At 43.4% G+C, this 17,460-nt stretch overlaps 13 non-coding genes across 13 annotated transcripts; all 13 read left to right on the top strand.

Annotated features, from left to right (window-relative positions):
* Nucleotides 1–105: 105 nt before the first annotated feature.
* Nucleotides 106–178, top strand: trnar-ccu (transfer RNA arginine (anticodon CCU)). The gene has a single exon. It is a non-coding gene; the product is annotated as a tRNA-Arg (tRNA).
* A 758-nt stretch (nucleotides 179–936) lies between these two features.
* On the top strand, nucleotides 937–1,009 carry trnar-ccu (transfer RNA arginine (anticodon CCU)). Its single transcript has one exon. It is a non-coding gene; the product is annotated as a tRNA-Arg (tRNA).
* A 485-nt stretch (nucleotides 1,010–1,494) lies between these two features.
* trnar-ccu (transfer RNA arginine (anticodon CCU)) lies at nucleotides 1,495–1,567 on the top strand. Its single transcript has one exon. It is a non-coding gene; the product is annotated as a tRNA-Arg (tRNA).
* A 485-nt stretch (nucleotides 1,568–2,052) lies between these two features.
* trnar-ccu (transfer RNA arginine (anticodon CCU)) lies at nucleotides 2,053–2,125 on the top strand. The gene has a single exon. It is a non-coding gene; the product is annotated as a tRNA-Arg (tRNA).
* Nucleotides 2,126–2,883: 758 nt separating this feature from the next.
* trnar-ccu (transfer RNA arginine (anticodon CCU)) lies at nucleotides 2,884–2,956 on the top strand. Its single transcript has one exon. It is a non-coding gene; the product is annotated as a tRNA-Arg (tRNA).
* A 485-nt stretch (nucleotides 2,957–3,441) lies between these two features.
* trnar-ccu (transfer RNA arginine (anticodon CCU)) lies at nucleotides 3,442–3,514 on the top strand. The gene has a single exon. It is a non-coding gene; the product is annotated as a tRNA-Arg (tRNA).
* Nucleotides 3,515–3,999: 485 nt separating this feature from the next.
* trnar-ccu (transfer RNA arginine (anticodon CCU)) lies at nucleotides 4,000–4,072 on the top strand. The gene has a single exon. It is a non-coding gene; the product is annotated as a tRNA-Arg (tRNA).
* A 758-nt stretch (nucleotides 4,073–4,830) lies between these two features.
* On the top strand, nucleotides 4,831–4,903 carry trnar-ccu (transfer RNA arginine (anticodon CCU)). Its single transcript has one exon. It is a non-coding gene; the product is annotated as a tRNA-Arg (tRNA).
* A 2,113-nt stretch (nucleotides 4,904–7,016) lies between these two features.
* On the top strand, nucleotides 7,017–7,089 carry trnar-ccu (transfer RNA arginine (anticodon CCU)). The gene has a single exon. It is a non-coding gene; the product is annotated as a tRNA-Arg (tRNA).
* Nucleotides 7,090–7,847: 758 nt separating this feature from the next.
* On the top strand, nucleotides 7,848–7,920 carry trnar-ccu (transfer RNA arginine (anticodon CCU)). The gene has a single exon. It is a non-coding gene; the product is annotated as a tRNA-Arg (tRNA).
* A 485-nt stretch (nucleotides 7,921–8,405) lies between these two features.
* On the top strand, nucleotides 8,406–8,478 carry trnar-ccu (transfer RNA arginine (anticodon CCU)). The gene has a single exon. It is a non-coding gene; the product is annotated as a tRNA-Arg (tRNA).
* Nucleotides 8,479–8,963: 485 nt separating this feature from the next.
* trnar-ccu (transfer RNA arginine (anticodon CCU)) lies at nucleotides 8,964–9,036 on the top strand. Its single transcript has one exon. It is a non-coding gene; the product is annotated as a tRNA-Arg (tRNA).
* Nucleotides 9,037–9,794: 758 nt separating this feature from the next.
* Nucleotides 9,795–9,867, top strand: trnar-ccu (transfer RNA arginine (anticodon CCU)). Its single transcript has one exon. It is a non-coding gene; the product is annotated as a tRNA-Arg (tRNA).
* The last annotated feature ends 7,593 nt before the right edge of the window (nucleotides 9,868–17,460 follow it).

The raw sequence follows: 17,460 nt of genomic DNA, 5'->3' as shown, positions 1-17,460 counted from the left end.
ACAGGAATTAGAAAGCTAAATTTCATTTGCGTGTCTCAGTGCTATCCAGTACACATTGTTTTTACTGCTTGTATCAGTTCGTACCATTTGCAAAAGGTAGATAGTGCCCCAGTGGCCTAATGGATAAGGCATTGGCCTCCTAAGCCAGGGATTGTGGGTTAAAGTCCCATCTGGGGTGGATGGTAGCAGAGTGGCGCAGCGGAAGCGTGCTGGGCCCATAACCCAGAGGTCGATGGATCGAAACCATCCTCTGCTAAACAGTTCATTTTAAGTGCGAACAACATTTTTAAAAAATGTGTCGTTTCATGGGCATAATGTCTCAGTGCCATTATAATTTTTTTTTACCTCTTCCAACAGTTCGTATAGGTCATACTGTTTACACAGTATCCCAGTGGCCTAAGATACTGGACTCCTCAGCCAAAGATTTTGAGTTCTAGTCTTTTCTGAAGTGGCTGAGAGCAGAGTGGCGCAGCGGAAGCGTGCTGTGCCGATAACCCAGAGGTCGATGGATCGAAACCATCCTCTGCTAAACAGTTTATTTTAAGTGCGAACAACATTTAAAAAAAATGTGTCGTTTCATGGGCATAATGTCTCAGTGCCATTATAATTTTTTTTTACTTCTTCCAACAGTTCGTATAGGTCATACTGTTTACACAGTATCCCAGTGGCCTAAGATACTGGACTCCTAAGCCAAAGATTTTGAGTTCTAGTCTTTTCTGAAGTGGCTGAGAGCAGAGTGGCACAGCGGAAGCGTGCTGGGCCCATAACACAGAGGTCGATGGATCGAAACCATCCTCTGCTGAACAGATTATTTTCAAAAATGAAACGCAAACAGGAATTAGAAAGCTAAATTTCATTTGCGTGTCTCAGTGCTATCCAGTACACATTGTTTTTACTGCTTGTATCAGTTCGTACCATTTGCAAAAGGTAGACAGTGCCCCAGTGGCCTAATGGATAAGGCATTGGCCTCCTAAGCCAGGGATTGTGGGTTAAAGTCCCATCTGGGGTGGATGGAAGCAGAGTGGCGCAGCGGAAGCGTGCTGGGCCCATAACCCAGAGGTCGATGGATCGAAACCATCCTCTGCTAAACAGTTCATTTTAAGTGCGAACAACATTTAAAAAAAATGTGTCGTTTCATGGGCATAATGTCTCAGTGCCATTATAATTTTTTTTTACCTCTTCCAACAGTTCGTATAGGTCATACTGTTTACACAGTATCCCAGTGGCCTAAGATACTGGACTCCTCAGCCAAAGATTTTGAGTTCTAGTCTTTTCTGAAGTGGCTGAGAGCAGAGTGGCACAGCGGAAGCGTGCTGGGCCCATAACACAGAGGTCGATGGATCGAAACCATCCTCTGCTAAACAGATTATTTTCAAAAATGAAACGCAAACAGAAATTAGAAAGCTAAATTTAATTTGCGTGTCTCAGTGCTATCCAGTACACATTGTTTTTACTGCTTGTATCAGTTCGTACTATTTGCAAAAGGTAGACAGTGCCCCAGTGGCCTAATGGATAATGCTTTGGCCTCCTAAGCCAGGGATTGTGGGTTCAAGTCCCATCTGGGGTGGATGGAAGCAGAGTAGAGCAGCGGAAGCGTGCTGGGCCCATAACCCAGAGGTCGATGGATCGAAACCATCCTCTGCTAAACAGTTTATTTTAAGTGCGAACAACATTTTTAAAAAATGTGTCGTTTCATGGGCATAATGTCTCAGTGCCATTATAATTTTTTTTTACTTCTTCCAACAGTTCGTATAGGTCATACTGTTTACACAGTATCCCAGTGGCCTAAGATACTGGACTCCTAAGCCAAAGATTTTGAGTTCTAGTCTTTTCTGAAGTGGCTGAGAGCAGAGTGGCACAGCGGAAGCGTGCTGGGCCCATAACACAGAGGTCGATGGATCGAAACCATCCTCTGCTAAACAGATTATTTTCAAAAATGAAACGCAAACAGGAATTAGAAAGCTAAATTTCATTTGCGTGTCTCAGTGCTATCCAGTACACATTGTTTTTACTGCTTGTATCAGTTCGTACCATTTGCAAAAGGTAGACAGTGCCCCAGTGGCCTAATGGATAAGGCATTGGCCTCCTAAGCCAGGGATTGTGGGTTAAAGTCCCATCTGGGGTGGATGGTAGCAGAGTGGCGCAGCGGAAGCGTGCTGGGCCCATAACCCAGAGGTCGATGGATCGAAACCATCCTCTGCTAAACAGTTCATTTTAAGTGCGAACAACATTTTTAAAAAATGTGTCGTTTCATGGGCATAATGTCTCAGTGCCATTATAATTTTTTTTTACCTCTTCCAACAGTTCGTATAGGTCATACTGTTTACACAGTATCCCAGTGGCCTAAGATACTGGACTCCTCAGCCAAAGATTTTGAGTTCTAGTCTTTTCTGAAGTGGCTGAGAGCAGAGTGGCGCAGCGGAAGCGTGCTGTGCCGATAACCCAGAGGTCGATGGATCGAAACCATCCTCTGCTAAACAGTTTATTTTAAGTGCGAACAACATTTAAAAAAAATGTGTCGTTTCATGGGCATAATGTCTCAGTGCCATTATAATTTTTTTTTACTTCTTCCAACAGTTCGTATAGGTCATACTGTTTACACAGTATCCCAGTGGCCTAAGATACTGGACTCCTAAGCCAAAGATTTTGAGTTCTAGTCTTTTCTGAAGTGGCTGAGAGCAGAGTGGCACAGCGGAAGCGTGCTGGGCCCATAACACAGAGGTCGATGGATCGAAACCATCCTCTGCTGAACAGATTATTTTCAAAAATGAAACGCAAACAGGAATTAGAAAGCTAAATTTCATTTGCGTGTCTCAGTGCTATCCAGTACACATTGTTTTTACTGCTTGTATCAGTTCGTACCATTTGCAAAAGGTAGACAGTGCCCCAGTGGCCTAATGGATAAGGCATTGGCCTCCTAAGCCAGGGATTGTGGGTTAAAGTCCCATCTGGGGTGGATGGAAGCAGAGTGGCGCAGCGGAAGCGTGCTGGGCCCATAACCCAGAGGTCGATGGATCGAAACCATCCTCTGCTAAACAGTTCATTTTAAGTGCGAACAACATTTAAAAAAAATGTGTCGTTTCATGGGCATAATGTCTCAGTGCCATTATAATTTTTTTTTACCTCTTCCAACAGTTCGTATAGGTCATACTGTTTACACAGTATCCCAGTGGCCTAAGATACTGGACTCCTCAGCCAAAGATTTTGAGTTCTAGTCTTTTCTGAAGTGGCTGAGAGCAGAGTGGCACAGCGGAAGCGTGCTGGGCCCATAACACAGAGGTCGATGGATCGAAACCATCCTCTGCTAAACAGATTATTTTCAAAAATGAAACGCAAACAGAAATTAGAAAGCTAAATTTAATTTGCGTGTCTCAGTGCTATCCAGTACACATTGTTTTTACTGCTTGTATCAGTTCGTACTATTTGCAAAAGGTAGACAGTGCCCCAGTGGCCTAATGGATAATGCTTTGGCCTCCTAAGCCAGGGATTGTGGGTTCAAGTCCCATCTGGGGTGGATGGAAGCAGAGTAGAGCAGCGGAAGCGTGCTGGGCCCATAACCCAGAGGTCGATGGATCGAAACCATCCTCTGCTAAACAGTTTATTTTAAGTGCGAACAACATTTTTAAAAAATGTGTCGTTTCATGGGCATAATGTCTCAGTGCCATTATAATTTTTTTTTACTTCTTCCAACAGTTCGTATAGGTCATACTGTTTACACAGTATCCCAGTGGCCTAAGATACTGGACTCCTAAGCCAAAGATTTTGAGTTCTAGTCTTTTCTGAAGTGGCTGAGAGCAGAGTGGCACAGCGGAAGCGTGCTGGGCCCATAACACAGAGGTCGATGGATCGAAACCATCCTCTGCTAAACAGATTATTTTCAAAAATGAAACGCAAACAGGAATTAGAAAGCTAAATTTCATTTGCGTGTCTCAGTGCTATCCAGTACACATTGTTTTTACTGCTTGTATCAGTTCGTACCATTTGCAAAAGGTAGACAGTGCCCCAGTGGCCTAATGGATAAGGCATTGGCCTCCTAAGCCAGGGATTGTGGGTTAAAGTCCCATCTGGGGTGGATGGTAGCAGAGTGGCGCAGCGGAAGCGTGCTGGGCCCATAACCCAGAGGTCGATGGATCGAAACCATCCTCTGCTAAACAGTTCATTTTAAGTGCGAACAACATTTTTAAAAAATGTGTCGTTTCATGGGCATAATGTCTCAGTGCCATTATAATTTTTTTTTACCTCTTCCAACAGTTCGTATAGGTCATACTGTTTACACAGTATCCCAGTGGCCTAAGATACTGGACTCCTCAGCCAAAGATTTTGAGTTCTAGTCTTTTCTGAAGTGGCTGAGAGCAGAGTGGCGCAGCGGAAGCGTGCTGTGCCGATAACCCAGAGGTCGATGGATCGAAACCATCCTCTGCTAAACAGTTTATTTTAAGTGCGAACAACATTTTAAAAAAATGTGTCGTTTCATGGGCATAATGTCTCAGTGCCATTATAATTTTTTTTTACTTCTTCCAACAGTTCGTATAGGTCATACTGTTTACACAGTATCCCAGTGGCCTAAGATACTGGACTCCTAAGCCAAAGATTTTGAGTTCTAGTCTTTTCTGAAGTGGCTGAGAGCAGAGTGGCACAGCGGAAGCGTGCTGGGCCCATAACACAGAGGTCGATGGATCGAAACCATCCTCTGCTGAACAGATTATTTTCAAAAATGAAACGCAAACAGGAATTAGAAAGCTAAATTTCATTTGCGTGTCTCAGTGCTATCCAGTACACATTGTTTTTACTGCTTGTATCAGTTCGTACCATTTGCAAAAGGTAGACAGTGCCCCAGTGGCCTAATGGATAAGGCATTGGCCTCCTAAGCCAGGGATTGTGGGTTAAAGTCCCATCTGGGGTGGATGGAAGCAGAGTGGCGCAGCGGAAGCGTGCTGGGCCCATAACCCAGAGGTCGATGGATCGAAACCATCCTCTGCTAAACAGTTCATTTTAAGTGCGAACAACATTTAAAAAAAATGTGTCGTTTCATGGGCATAATGTCTCAGTGCCATTATAATTTTTTTTTACCTCTTCCAACAGTTCGTATAGGTCATACTGTTTACACAGTATCCCAGTGGCCTAAGATACTGGACTCCTCAGCCAAAGATTTTGAGTTCTAGTCTTTTCTGAAGTGGCTGAGAGCAGAGTGGCGCAGCGGAAGCGTGCTGTGCCGATAACCCAGAGGGCGATGGATCGAAACATCCTCTGCTAAACAGTTTATTTTAAGTGCGAACAACATTTTTTAAAAATGTGTCGTTTCATGGGCATGTCTCAGTGCCATTATATATATTTTTTTACCTCTTCCAACAGTTCGTATAGGTCATACTGTTTACACAGTATCCCAGTGGCCTAAGATACTGGACTCCTAAGCCAAAGATTTTGAGTTCTAGTCTTTTCTGAAGTGGCTGAGAGCAGAGTGGCGCAGCGGAAGCATGCTGGGCCCATAACCCAGAGGTCGATGGATCGAAACCATCCTCTGCTAAACAGTTTATTTTAAGTGCGAACAACATTTTTAAAAAATGTGTCGTTTCATGGGCATAATGTCTCAGTGCCATTATATATATTTTTTTACCTCTTCCAACAGTTCGTATAGGTCATACTGTTTACACAGTATCCCAGTGGCCTAAGATACTGGACTCCTAAGCCATGGATTTTGAGTTCTAGTCTTTTCTGAAGTGGCTGAGAGCAGAGTGGCGCAGCGGAAGCGTGCTGGGCCCATAACCCAGAGGTCGATGGATCGAAACCATCCTCTGCTAAACAGTTCATTTTAAGTGCGAACAACATTTTTTTTAAATGTGTCGCTTCATGGGCATGTCTCAGTGCCATTATAATTTTTTTTTTACCTCTTCCAACAGTTCGTATAGGTCATACTGTTTACACAGTATCCCAGTGGCCTAAGATACTGGACTCCAAAGCCATGGATTGTGAGTTCTAGTCTTTTCTGAAGTGGATGAGAGCAGAGTGGCGCAGCGGAAGCGTGCTGGGCCCATAAACCAGAGGTCGATGGATCGAAACCATCCTCTGCTAAACAGTTCTTTTTAAGTGCAAACAACATTTTTAAAAAATGTGTCGTTTCATGGGCATGTCTCAGTGCCATTATATATATTTTTTTTACCTCTTCCAACAGTTCGTATAGGTCATACTGTTTACACAGTATCCCAGTGGCCTAAGACACTGGACTCCTAAGCAATGGATTGTGAGTTCTAGTCTTTTCTGAAGGGGATGAGAGCAGAGTGAAGCAGCGGAAGCGTGCTGGGCCCATAACCCAGAGGTCGATGGATCGAAACATCCTCTGCTAAACAGTTTATTTTAAGTGCGAACAACATTTTTTAAAAATGTGTCGTTTCATGGGCATGTCTCAGTGCCATTATATATATTTTTTTACCTCTTCCAACAGTTCGTATAGGTCATACTGTTTACACAGTATCCCAGTGGCCTAAGATACTGGACTCCTAAGCCAAAGATTTTGAGTTCTAGTCTTTTCTGAAGTGGCTGAGAGCAGAGTGGCGCAGCGGAATCGTGCTGGGCCCATAACCCAGAGGTCGATGGATCGAAACCATCCTCTGCTAAACAGTTTATTTTAAGTGCGAACAACATTTTTTAAAAATGTGTCGTTTCATGGGCATGTCTCAGTGCCATTATATATATTTTTTTACCTCTTCCAACAGTTCGTATAGGTCATACTGTTTACACAGTATCCCAGTGGCCTAAGACACTGGACTCCTAAGCAATGGATTGTGAGTTCTAGTCTTTTCTGAAGGGGATGAGAGCAGAGTGGCACAGCGGAAGCGTGCTGGGCCCATAACACAGAGGTCGATGGATCGAAACCATCCTCTGCTAAACAGATTATTTTCAAAAATGAAACGCAAACAGGAATTAGAAAGCTAAATTTCATTTGCGTGTCTCAGTGCTATCCAGTACACATTGTTTTTACTGCTTGTATCAGTTCGTACCATTTGCAAAAGGTAGACAGTGCCCCAGTGGCCTAATGGATAAGGCATTGGCCTCCTAAGCCAGGGATTGTGGGTTAAAGTCCCATCTGGGGTGGATGGTAGCAGAGTGGCGCAGCGGAAGCGTGCTGGGCCCATAACCCAGAGGTCGATGGATCGAAACCATCCTCTGCTAAACAGTTCATTTTAAGTGCGAACAACATTTTTAAAAAATGTGTCGTTTCATGGGCATAATGTCTCAGTGCCATTATAATTTTTTTTTACCTCTTCCAACAGTTCGTATAGGTCATACTGTTTACACAGTATCCCAGTGGCCTAAGATACTGGACTCCTCAGCCAAAGATTTTGAGTTCTAGTCTTTTCTGAAGTGGCTGAGAGCAGAGTGGCGCAGCGGAAGCGTGCTGTGCCGATAACCCAGAGGTCGATGGATCGAAACCATCCTCTGCTAAACAGTTTATTTTAAGTGCGAACAACATTTAAAAAAAATGTGTCGTTTCATGGGCATAATGTCTCAGTGCCATTATAATTTTTTTTTACTTCTTCCAACAGTTCGTATAGGTCATACTGTTTACACAGTATCCCAGTGGCCTAAGATACTGGACTCCTAAGCCAAAGATTTTGAGTTCTAGTCTTTTCTGAAGTGGCTGAGAGCAGAGTGGCACAGCGGAAGCGTGCTGGGCCCATAACACAGAGGTCGATGGATCGAAACCATCCTCTGCTGAACAGATTATTTTCAAAAATGAAACGCAAACAGGAATTAGAAAGCTAAATTTCATTTGCGTGTCTCAGTGCTATCCAGTACACATTGTTTTTACTGCTTGTATCAGTTCGTACCATTTGCAAAAGGTAGACAGTGCCCCAGTGGCCTAATGGATAAGGCATTGGCCTCCTAAGCCAGGGATTGTGGGTTAAAGTCCCATCTGGGGTGGATGGAAGCAGAGTGGCGCAGCGGAAGCGTGCTGGGCCCATAACCCAGAGGTCGATGGATCGAAACCATCCTCTGCTAAACAGTTCATTTTAAGTGCGAACAACATTTTAAAAAAATGTGTCGTTTCATGGGCATAATGTCTCAGTGCCATTATAATTTTTTTTTACCTCTTCCAACAGTTCGTATAGGTCATACTGTTTACACAGTATCCCAGTGGCCTAAGATACTGGACTCCTCAGCCAAAGATTTTGAGTTCTAGTCTTTTCTGAAGTGGCTGAGAGCAGAGTGGCACAGCGGAAGCGTGCTGGGCCCATAACACAGAGGTCGATGGATCGAAACCATCCTCTGCTAAACAGATTATTTTCAAAAATGAAACGCAAACAGAAATTAGAAAGCTAAATTTAATTTGCGTGTCTCAGTGCTATCCAGTACACATTGTTTTTACTGCTTGTATCAGTTCGTACTATTTGCAAAAGGTAGACAGTGCCCCAGTGGCCTAATGGATAATGCTTTGGCCTCCTAAGCCAGGGATTGTGGGTTCAAGTCCCATCTGGGGTGGATGGAAGCAGAGTAGAGCAGCGGAAGCGTGCTGGGCCCATAACCCAGAGGTCGATGGATCGAAACCATCCTCTGCTAAACAGTTTATTTTAAGTGCGAACAACATTTTTAAAAAATGTGTCGTTTCATGGGCATAATGTCTCAGTGCCATTATAATTTTTTTTTACTTCTTCCAACAGTTCGTATAGGTCATACTGTTTACACAGTATCCCAGTGGCCTAAGATACTGGACTCCTAAGCCAAAGATTTTGAGTTCTAGTCTTTTCTGAAGTGGCTGAGAGCAGAGTGGCACAGCGGAAGCGTGCTGGGCCCATAACACAGAGGTCGATGGATCGAAACCATCCTCTGCTAAACAGATTATTTTCAAAAATGAAACGCAAACAGGAATTAGAAAGCTAAATTTCATTTGCGTGTCTCAGTGCTATCCAGTACACATTGTTTTTACTGCTTGTATCAGTTCGTACCATTTGCAAAAGGTAGACAGTGCCCCAGTGGCCTAATGGATAAGGCATTGGCCTCCTAAGCCAGGGATTGTGGGTTAAAGTCCCATCTGGGGTGGATGGTAGCAGAGTGGCGCAGCGGAAGCGTGCTGGGCCCATAACCCAGAGGTCGATGGATCGAAACCATCCTCTGCTAAACAGTTCATTTTAAGTGCGAACAACATTTTTAAAAAATGTGTCGTTTCATGGGCATAATGTCTCAGTGCCATTATAATTTTTTTTTACCTCTTCCAACAGTTCGTATAGGTCATACTGTTTACACAGTATCCCAGTGGCCTAAGATACTGGACTCCTCAGCCAAAGATTTTGAGTTCTAGTCTTTTCTGAAGTGGCTGAGAGCAGAGTGGCGCAGCGGAAGCGTGCTGTGCCGATAACCCAGAGGTCGATGGATCGAAACCATCCTCTGCTAAACAGTTTATTTTAAGTGCGAACAACATTTAAAAAAAATGTGTCGTTTCATGGGCATAATGTCTCAGTGCCATTATAATTTTTTTTTACTTCTTCCAACAGTTCGTATAGGTCATACTGTTTACACAGTATCCCAGTGGCCTAAGATACTGGACTCCTAAGCCAAAGATTTTGAGTTCTAGTCTTTTCTGAAGTGGCTGAGAGCAGAGTGGCACAGCGGAAGCGTGCTGGGCCCATAACACAGAGGTCGATGGATCGAAACCATCCTCTGCTGAACAGATTATTTTCAAAAATGAAACGCAAACAGGAATTAGAAAGCTAAATTTCATTTGCGTGTCTCAGTGCTATCCAGTACACATTGTTTTTACTGCTTGTATCAGTTCGTACCATTTGCAAAAGGTAGACAGTGCCCCAGTGGCCTAATGGATAAGGCATTGGCCTCCTAAGCCAGGGATTGTGGGTTAAAGTCCCATCTGGGGTGGATGGAAGCAGAGTGGCGCAGCGGAAGCGTGCTGGGCCCATAACCCAGAGGTCGATGGATCGAAACCATCCTCTGCTAAACAGTTCATTTTAAGTGCGAACAACATTTAAAAAAAATGTGTCGTTTCATGGGCATAATGTCTCAGTGCCATTATAATTTTTTTTTACCTCTTCCAACAGTTCGTATAGGTCATACTGTTTACACAGTATCCCAGTGGCCTAAGATACTGGACTCCTCAGCCAAAGATTTTGAGTTCTAGTCTTTTCTGAAGTGGCTGAGAGCAGAGTGGCGCAGCGGAAGCGTGCTGTGCCGATAACCCAGAGGGCGATGGATCGAAACATCCTCTGCTAAACAGTTTATTTTAAGTGCGAACAACATTTTTTAAAAATGTGTCGTTTCATGGGCATGTCTCAGTGCCATTATATATATTTTTTTACCTCTTCCAACAGTTCGTATAGGTCATACTGTTTACACAGTATCCCAGTGGCCTAAGATACTGGACTCCTAAGCCAAAGATTTTGAGTTCTAGTCTTTTCTGAAGTGGCTGAGAGCAGAGTGGCGCAGCGGAAGCATGCTGGGCCCATAACCCAGAGGTCGATGGATCGAAACCATCCTCTGCTAAACAGTTTATTTTAAGTGCGAACAACATTTTTAAAAAATGTGTCGTTTCATGGGCATAATGTCTCAGTGCCATTATATATATTTTTTTACCTCTTCCAACAGTTCGTATAGGTCATACTGTTTACACAGTATCCCAGTGGCCTAAGATACTGGACTCCTAAGCCATGGATTTTGAGTTCTAGTCTTTTCTGAAGTGGCTGAGAGCAGAGTGGCGCAGCGGAAGCGTGCTGGGCCCATAACCCAGAGGTCGATGGATCGAAACCATCCTCTGCTAAACAGTTCATTTTAAGTGCGAACAACATTTTTTTTAAATGTGTCGCTTCATGGGCATGTCTCAGTGCCATTATAATTTTTTTTTTACCTCTTCCAACAGTTCGTATAGGTCATACTGTTTACACAGTATCCCAGTGGCCTAAGATACTGGACTCCAAAGCCATGGATTGTGAGTTCTAGTCTTTTCTGAAGTGGATGAGAGCAGAGTGGCGCAGCGGAAGCGTGCTGGGCCCATAAACCAGAGGTCGATGGATCGAAACCATCCTCTGCTAAACAGTTCTTTTTAAGTGCAAACAACATTTTTAAAAAATGTGTCGTTTCATGGGCATGTCTCAGTGCCATTATATATATTTTTTTTACCTCTTCCAACAGTTCGTATAGGTCATACTGTTTACACAGTATCCCAGTGGCCTAAGACACTGGACTCCTAAGCAATGGATTGTGAGTTCTAGTCTTTTCTGAAGGGGATGAGAGCAGAGTGAAGCAGCGGAAGCGTGCTGGGCCCATAACCCAGAGGTCGATGGATCGAAACATCCTCTGCTAAACAGTTTATTTTAAGTGCGAACAACATTTTTTAAAAATGTGTCGTTTCATGGGCATGTCTCAGTGCCATTATATATATTTTTTTACCTCTTCCAACAGTTCGTATAGGTCATACTGTTTACACAGTATCCCAGTGGCCTAAGATACTGGACTCCTAAGCCAAAGATTTTGAGTTCTAGTCTTTTCTGAAGTGGCTGAGAGCAGAGTGGCGCAGCGGAATCGTGCTGGGCCCATAACCCAGAGGTCGATGGATCGAAACCATCCTCTGCTAAACAGTTTATTTTAAGTGCGAACAACATTTTTTAAAAATGTGTCGTTTCATGGGCATGTCTCAGTGCCATTATATATATTTTTTTACCTCTTCCAACAGTTCGTATAGGTCATACTGTTTACACAGTATCCCAGTGGCCTAAGACACTGGACTCCTAAGCAATGGATTGTGAGTTCTAGTCTTTTCTGAAGGGGATGAGAGCAGAGTGAAGCAGCGGAAGCGTGCTGGGCCCATAACCCAGAGGTCGATGGATCGAAACATCCTCTGCTAAACAGTTTATTTTAAGTGCGAACAACATTTTTTAAAAATGTGTCGTTTCATGGGCATGTCTCAGTGCCATTATATATTTTTTTTTACCTCTTCCAACAGTTCGTATAGGTCATACTGTTTACACAGTATCCCAGTGGCCTAAGATACTGGACTCCTAAGCCAAAGATTTTGAGTTCTAGTCTTTTCTGAAGTGGCTGAGAGCAGAGTGGCGCAGCGGAATCGTGCTGGGCCCATAACCCAGAGGTCGATGGATCGAAACCATCCTCTGCTAAACAGTTTATTTTAAGTGCGAACAACATTTTTTAAAAATGTGTCGTTTCATGGGCATGTCTCAGTGCCATTATATATATTTTTTTACCTCTTCCAACAGTTCGTATAGGTCATACTGTTTACACAGTATCCCAGTGGCCTAAGATACTGGACTCCTAAGCCATGGATTGTGAGTTCTAGTCTTTTCTGAAGTGGCTGAGAGCAGAGTGGCGCAGCGGAAGCGTGCTGGGCCCATAACCCAGAGGTCGATGGATCGAAACCATCCTCTGCAAAACAGTTTATTTTAAGTGCGAACAACATTTTTTTTAAATTTGTCGCTTCATGGGCATGTCTCAGTGCCATTATAATTTTTTTTTTACCTCTTCCAACAGTTCGTATAGGTCATACTGTTTACACAGTATCCCAGTGGCCTAAGATACTGGACTCCTAAGCCATGGATTGTGAGTTCTAGTCTTTTCTGAAGTGGATGAGAGCAGAGTGGCGCAGCGGAAGCGTGCTGGGCCCATAACCCAGAGGTCGATGGATCGAAACCATCCTCTGCTAAACAGTTCTTTTTAAGTGCAAACAACATTTTTTAAAAATGTGTCGTTTCATGGGCATGTCTCAGTGCCATTATATATATTTTTTTACCTCTTCCAACAGTTCGTATAGGTCATACTGTTTACACAGTATCCCAGTGGCCTAAGATACTGGACTCCTAAGCCAAAGATTTTGAGTTCTAGTCTTTTCTGAAGTGGCTGAGAGCAGAGTGGCGCAGCGGAATCGTGCTGGGCCCATAACCCAGAGGTCGATGGATCGAAACCATCCTCTGCTAAACAGTTTATTTTAAGTGCGAACAACATTTTTAAAAAATGTGTCGTTTCATGGGCATAATGTCTCAGTACCATTATAATTTTTTTTTACCTCTTCCAACAGTTCGTATAGGTCATACTGTTTACACAGTATCCCAGTGGCCTAAGATACTGGACTCCTCAGCCAAAGATTTTGAGTTCTAGTCTTTTCTGAAGTGGCTGAGAGCAGAGTGGCGCAGCGGAAGCGTGCTGTGCCGATAACCCAGAGGTCGATGAATCGACACCATCCTCTGCTAAACAGTTTATTTTAAGTGCGAACAACATTTTTAAAAAATGTGTCGTTTCATGGGCATGTCTCAGTGCCATTATAATTTTTTTGTTACCTCTTCCAACAGTTCGTATAGGTCATACTGTTTACACAGTATCCCAGTGGCCTAAGACACTGGACTCCTAAGCAATGGATTGTGAGTTCTAGTCTTTTCTGAAGGGGATGAGAGCAGAGTGAAGCAGCGGAAGCGTGCTGGGCCCATAACCCAGAGGTCGATGGATCGAAACATCCTCTGCTAAACAGTTTATTTTAAGTGCGAACAACATTTTTTAAAAATGTGTCATTTCATGGGCATGTCTCAGTGCCATTATATATATTTTTTTACCTCTTCCAACAGTTCGTATAGGTCATACTGTTTACACAGTATCCCAGTGGCCTAAGATACTGGACTCCTAAGCCAAAGATTTTGAGTTCTAGTCTTTTCTGAAGTGGCTGAGAGCAGAGTGGCGCAGTGGAATCGTGCTGGGCCCATAACCCAGAGGTCGATGGATCGAAACCATCCTCTGCTAATCAGTTTATTTTAAGTGCGAACAACATTTTTAAAAAATGTGTCGTTTCATGGGCATAATGTCTCAGTGCCATTATACATTTTTTTTTACCTCTTCCAACAGTTCGTATAGGTCATACTGTTTACACAGTATCCCAGTGGCCTAAGATACTGGACTCCTAAGCCATGGATTGTGAGTTCTAGTCTTTTCTGAAGTGGCTGAGAGCAGAGTGGCGCAGCGGAAGCGTGCTTGGCCCATAACCCAGAGTTTGATGGATCGAAACTATCCTCTGCTAAACAGTTCATTTTAAGTGCGAACAACATTTTTAAAAAATGTGTCGTTTCAAGGGCATGTCTCAGTGCCATTATAATTTTTTTTTTACCTCTTCCAACAGTTCGTATAGGTCATACTGTTTACACAGTATCCCAGTGGCCTAAGATACTGGACTCCTAAGCCATGGATTGTGAGTTCTAGTCTTTTCTGATGTGGCTGAGAGCAGAGTGGCGCAGCGGAAGCGTGCTGGGCCCATAACCCAGTGGTCGATGGATCGAAACCATCCTCTGCTAAACAGTTTATTTTAAGTGCGAACGACATTTTTTAAAAATGTGTCGTTTCATGGGCATAATGTCTCAGTGCCATTATAATTTTTTTTTACCTCTTCCAACAGTTCGTATAGGTCATACTGTTTACACAGTATCCCAGTGGCCTAAGATACTGGACTCCTAAGCCATGGATTGTGAGTTCTAGTCTTTTCTGAAGTGGCTGAGAGCAGAGTGGCGCAGCGGAAGCGTGCTGGGCCCATAACCCAGAGGTCGATGGATCGAAACCATCCTCTGCTAAACAGTTTATTTTAAGTGCGAACAACATTTTTAAAAAATGTGTCGTTTCATGGGCATGTCTCAGTGCCATTATAATTTTTTTGTTACCTCTTCCAACAGCTCGTATAGGTCATACTGTTTACACAGTATCCCAGTGGCCTAAGATACTGGACTCCTCAGCCAAAGATTTTGAGTTCTAGTCTTTTCTGAATTGGCTGAGAGCAGAGTGGCGCAGCGGAAGCGTGCTGTGCCGATAACCCAGAGGTCGATGAATCGACACCAATCTCTGCTAAACAGTTTTTTTTAAGTGCGAACAACATTTTTAAAAAATGTGTCGTTTCATGGGCATGTCTCAGTGCCATTATAATTTTTTTGTTACCTCTTCCAACAGTTCGTATAGGTCATACTGTTTACACAGTATCCCAGTGGCCTAAGACACTGGACTCCTAAGCAATGGATTGTGAGTTCTAGTCTTTTCTGAAGGGGATGAGAGCAGAGTGAAGCAGCGGAAGCGTGCTGGGCCCATAACCCAGAGGTCGATGGATCGAAACATCCTCTGCTAAACAGTTTATTTCAAATGCGAACAACATTTTTTAAAAATGTGTCGTTTCATGGGCATGTCTCAGTGCCATTATATATATTTTTTTACCTCTTCCAACAGTTCGTATAGGTCATACTGTTTACACAGTATCCCAGTGGCCTAAGATACTGGACTCCTAAGCCAAAGATTTTGAGTTCTAGTCTTTTCTGAAGTGGCTGAGAGCAGAGTGGCGCAGAGGAATCGTGCTGGGCCCATAACCCAGAGGTCGATGGATCGAAACCATCCTCTGCTAAACAGTTTATTTTAAGTGCAAACAACATTTTTAAAAAATGTGTCGTTTCATGGGCATAATGTCTCAGTGCCATTATACATTTTTTTTTACCTCTTCCAACAGTTCGTATAGGTCATACTGTTTACACAGTATCCCAGTGGCCTAAGATACTGGACTCCTAAGCCATGGATTGTGAGTTCTAGTCTTTTCTGAAGTGGCTGAGAGCAGAGTGGCGCAACGGAAGCGTGCTTGGCCCATAACCCAGAGGTTGATGGATCGAAACCATCCTCTGCTAAACAGTTCATTTTAAGTGCGAACAACATTTTTTAAAAATGTGTCGTTTCAAGGGCATGTCTCAGTGCCATTATAATTTTTTTTTTACCTCTTCCAACAGTTCGTATAGGTCATACTGTTTACACAGTATCCCAGTGGCCTAAGATACTGGACTCCTAAGCCATGGATTGTGAGTTCTAGTCTTTTCTGATGTGGCTGAGAGCAGAGTGGCGCAGCGGAAGCGTGCTGGGCCCATAACCCAGTGGTCGATGGATCGAAACCATCCTCTGCTAAACAGTTTATTTTAAGTGCGAACGACATTTTTAAAAAATGTGTCGTTTCATGGGCATAATGTCTCAGTGCCATTATAATTTTTTTTTACCTCTTCCAACAGTTCGTATAGGTCATACTGTTTACACAGTATCCCAGTGGCCTAAGATACTGGACTCCTAAGCCATGGATTGTGAGTTCTAGTCTTTTCTGAAGTGGCTGAGAGCAGAGTGGCGCAGCGGAAGCGTGCTGGGCCCAGAGGTCGATGCATCGAAACCATCCTCTGCTAAACAGTTTATTTTAAGTGCGAACAACATTTTTAAAAAATGTGTCGTTTCATGGGCATGTCTCAGTTCCATTATAATTTTTTTGTTACCTCTTCCAACAGCTCGTATAGGTCATACTGTTTACACAGTATCCCAGTGGCCTAAGACACTGGACTCCTAAGCAATGGATTGTGATTTCTAGTCTTTTCTGAAGGGGATGAGAGCAGAGTGAAGCAGCGGAAGCGTGCAGGGCCCATAACCCAGAGGTCGATGGATCGAAACATCCTCTGCTAAACAGTTTATTTTAAGTGCGAACAACATTTTTTAAAAATGTGTCGTTTCATGGGCATGTCTCAGTGCCATTATATATATTTTTTTACCTCTTCCAACAGTTCGTATAGGTCATACTGTTTACACAGTATCCCAGTGGCCTAAGATACTGGACTCCTAAGCCATGGATTGTGAGTTCTATTCTTTTCTGATGTGGCTGAGAGCAGAGTGGCGCAGCGGAAGCGTGCTGGGCCCATAACCCAGAGGTCGATGGATCGAAACCATCCTCTGCTAAACAGTTTATTTTAAGTGCGAACAACATTTTTTTTAAATGTGTCGTTTCATGGGCATGTCTCAGTGCCATTATATATATTTTTTTACCTCTTCCAACAGTTCGTATAGGTCATACTGTTTACACAGTATCCCAGTGGCCTAAGACACTGGACTCCTAAGCAATGGATTGTGAGTTCTAGTCTTTTCTGAAGGGGATGAGAGCAGAGTGGCGCAGCGGAAGCGTGCTGGGCCCATAACCCAGAGGTCGATGGATCGAAACCATCCTCTGCTAAACAGTTTATTTTAAGTGCGAACAACATTTTTAAAAAATGTGTCGTTTCATGGGCATAATGTCTCAGTGCCATTATAATTTTTTTTTACCTCTTCCAACAGTTCGTATAGGTCATACTGTTTACACAGTATCCCAGTGGCCTAAGATACTGGACTCCTAAGCCATGGATTGTGAGTTCTAGTCTTTTCTGAAGTGGCTGAGAGCAGAGTGGCGCAGCGGAAGCGTGCTGGGCCCATAACCCAGAGGTCGATGGATCGAAACCATCCTCTGCTAAACAGTTTATTTTAAGTGCGAACAACATTTTTAAAAAATGTGTCGTTTCATGGGCATAATGTCTCAGTGCCATTATACATTTTTTTTTACCTCTTCCAACAGTTCGTATAGGTCATACTGTTTACACAGTATCCCAGTGGCCTAAGATACTGGACTCCTAAGCCATGGATTGTGAGTTCTAGTCTTTTCTG

Source organism: Oncorhynchus clarkii, unplaced genomic scaffold, assembly GCF_045791955.1.
Source record: "Oncorhynchus clarkii lewisi isolate Uvic-CL-2024 unplaced genomic scaffold, UVic_Ocla_1.0 unplaced_contig_1723_pilon_pilon, whole genome shotgun sequence".
Classification (NCBI taxonomy): domain Eukaryota; kingdom Metazoa; phylum Chordata; class Actinopteri; order Salmoniformes; family Salmonidae; genus Oncorhynchus; species Oncorhynchus clarkii.
The sequence above is the reverse complement of the archived record's forward strand: the minus strand, read 5'-3'. Positions and strand labels throughout refer to the sequence as shown.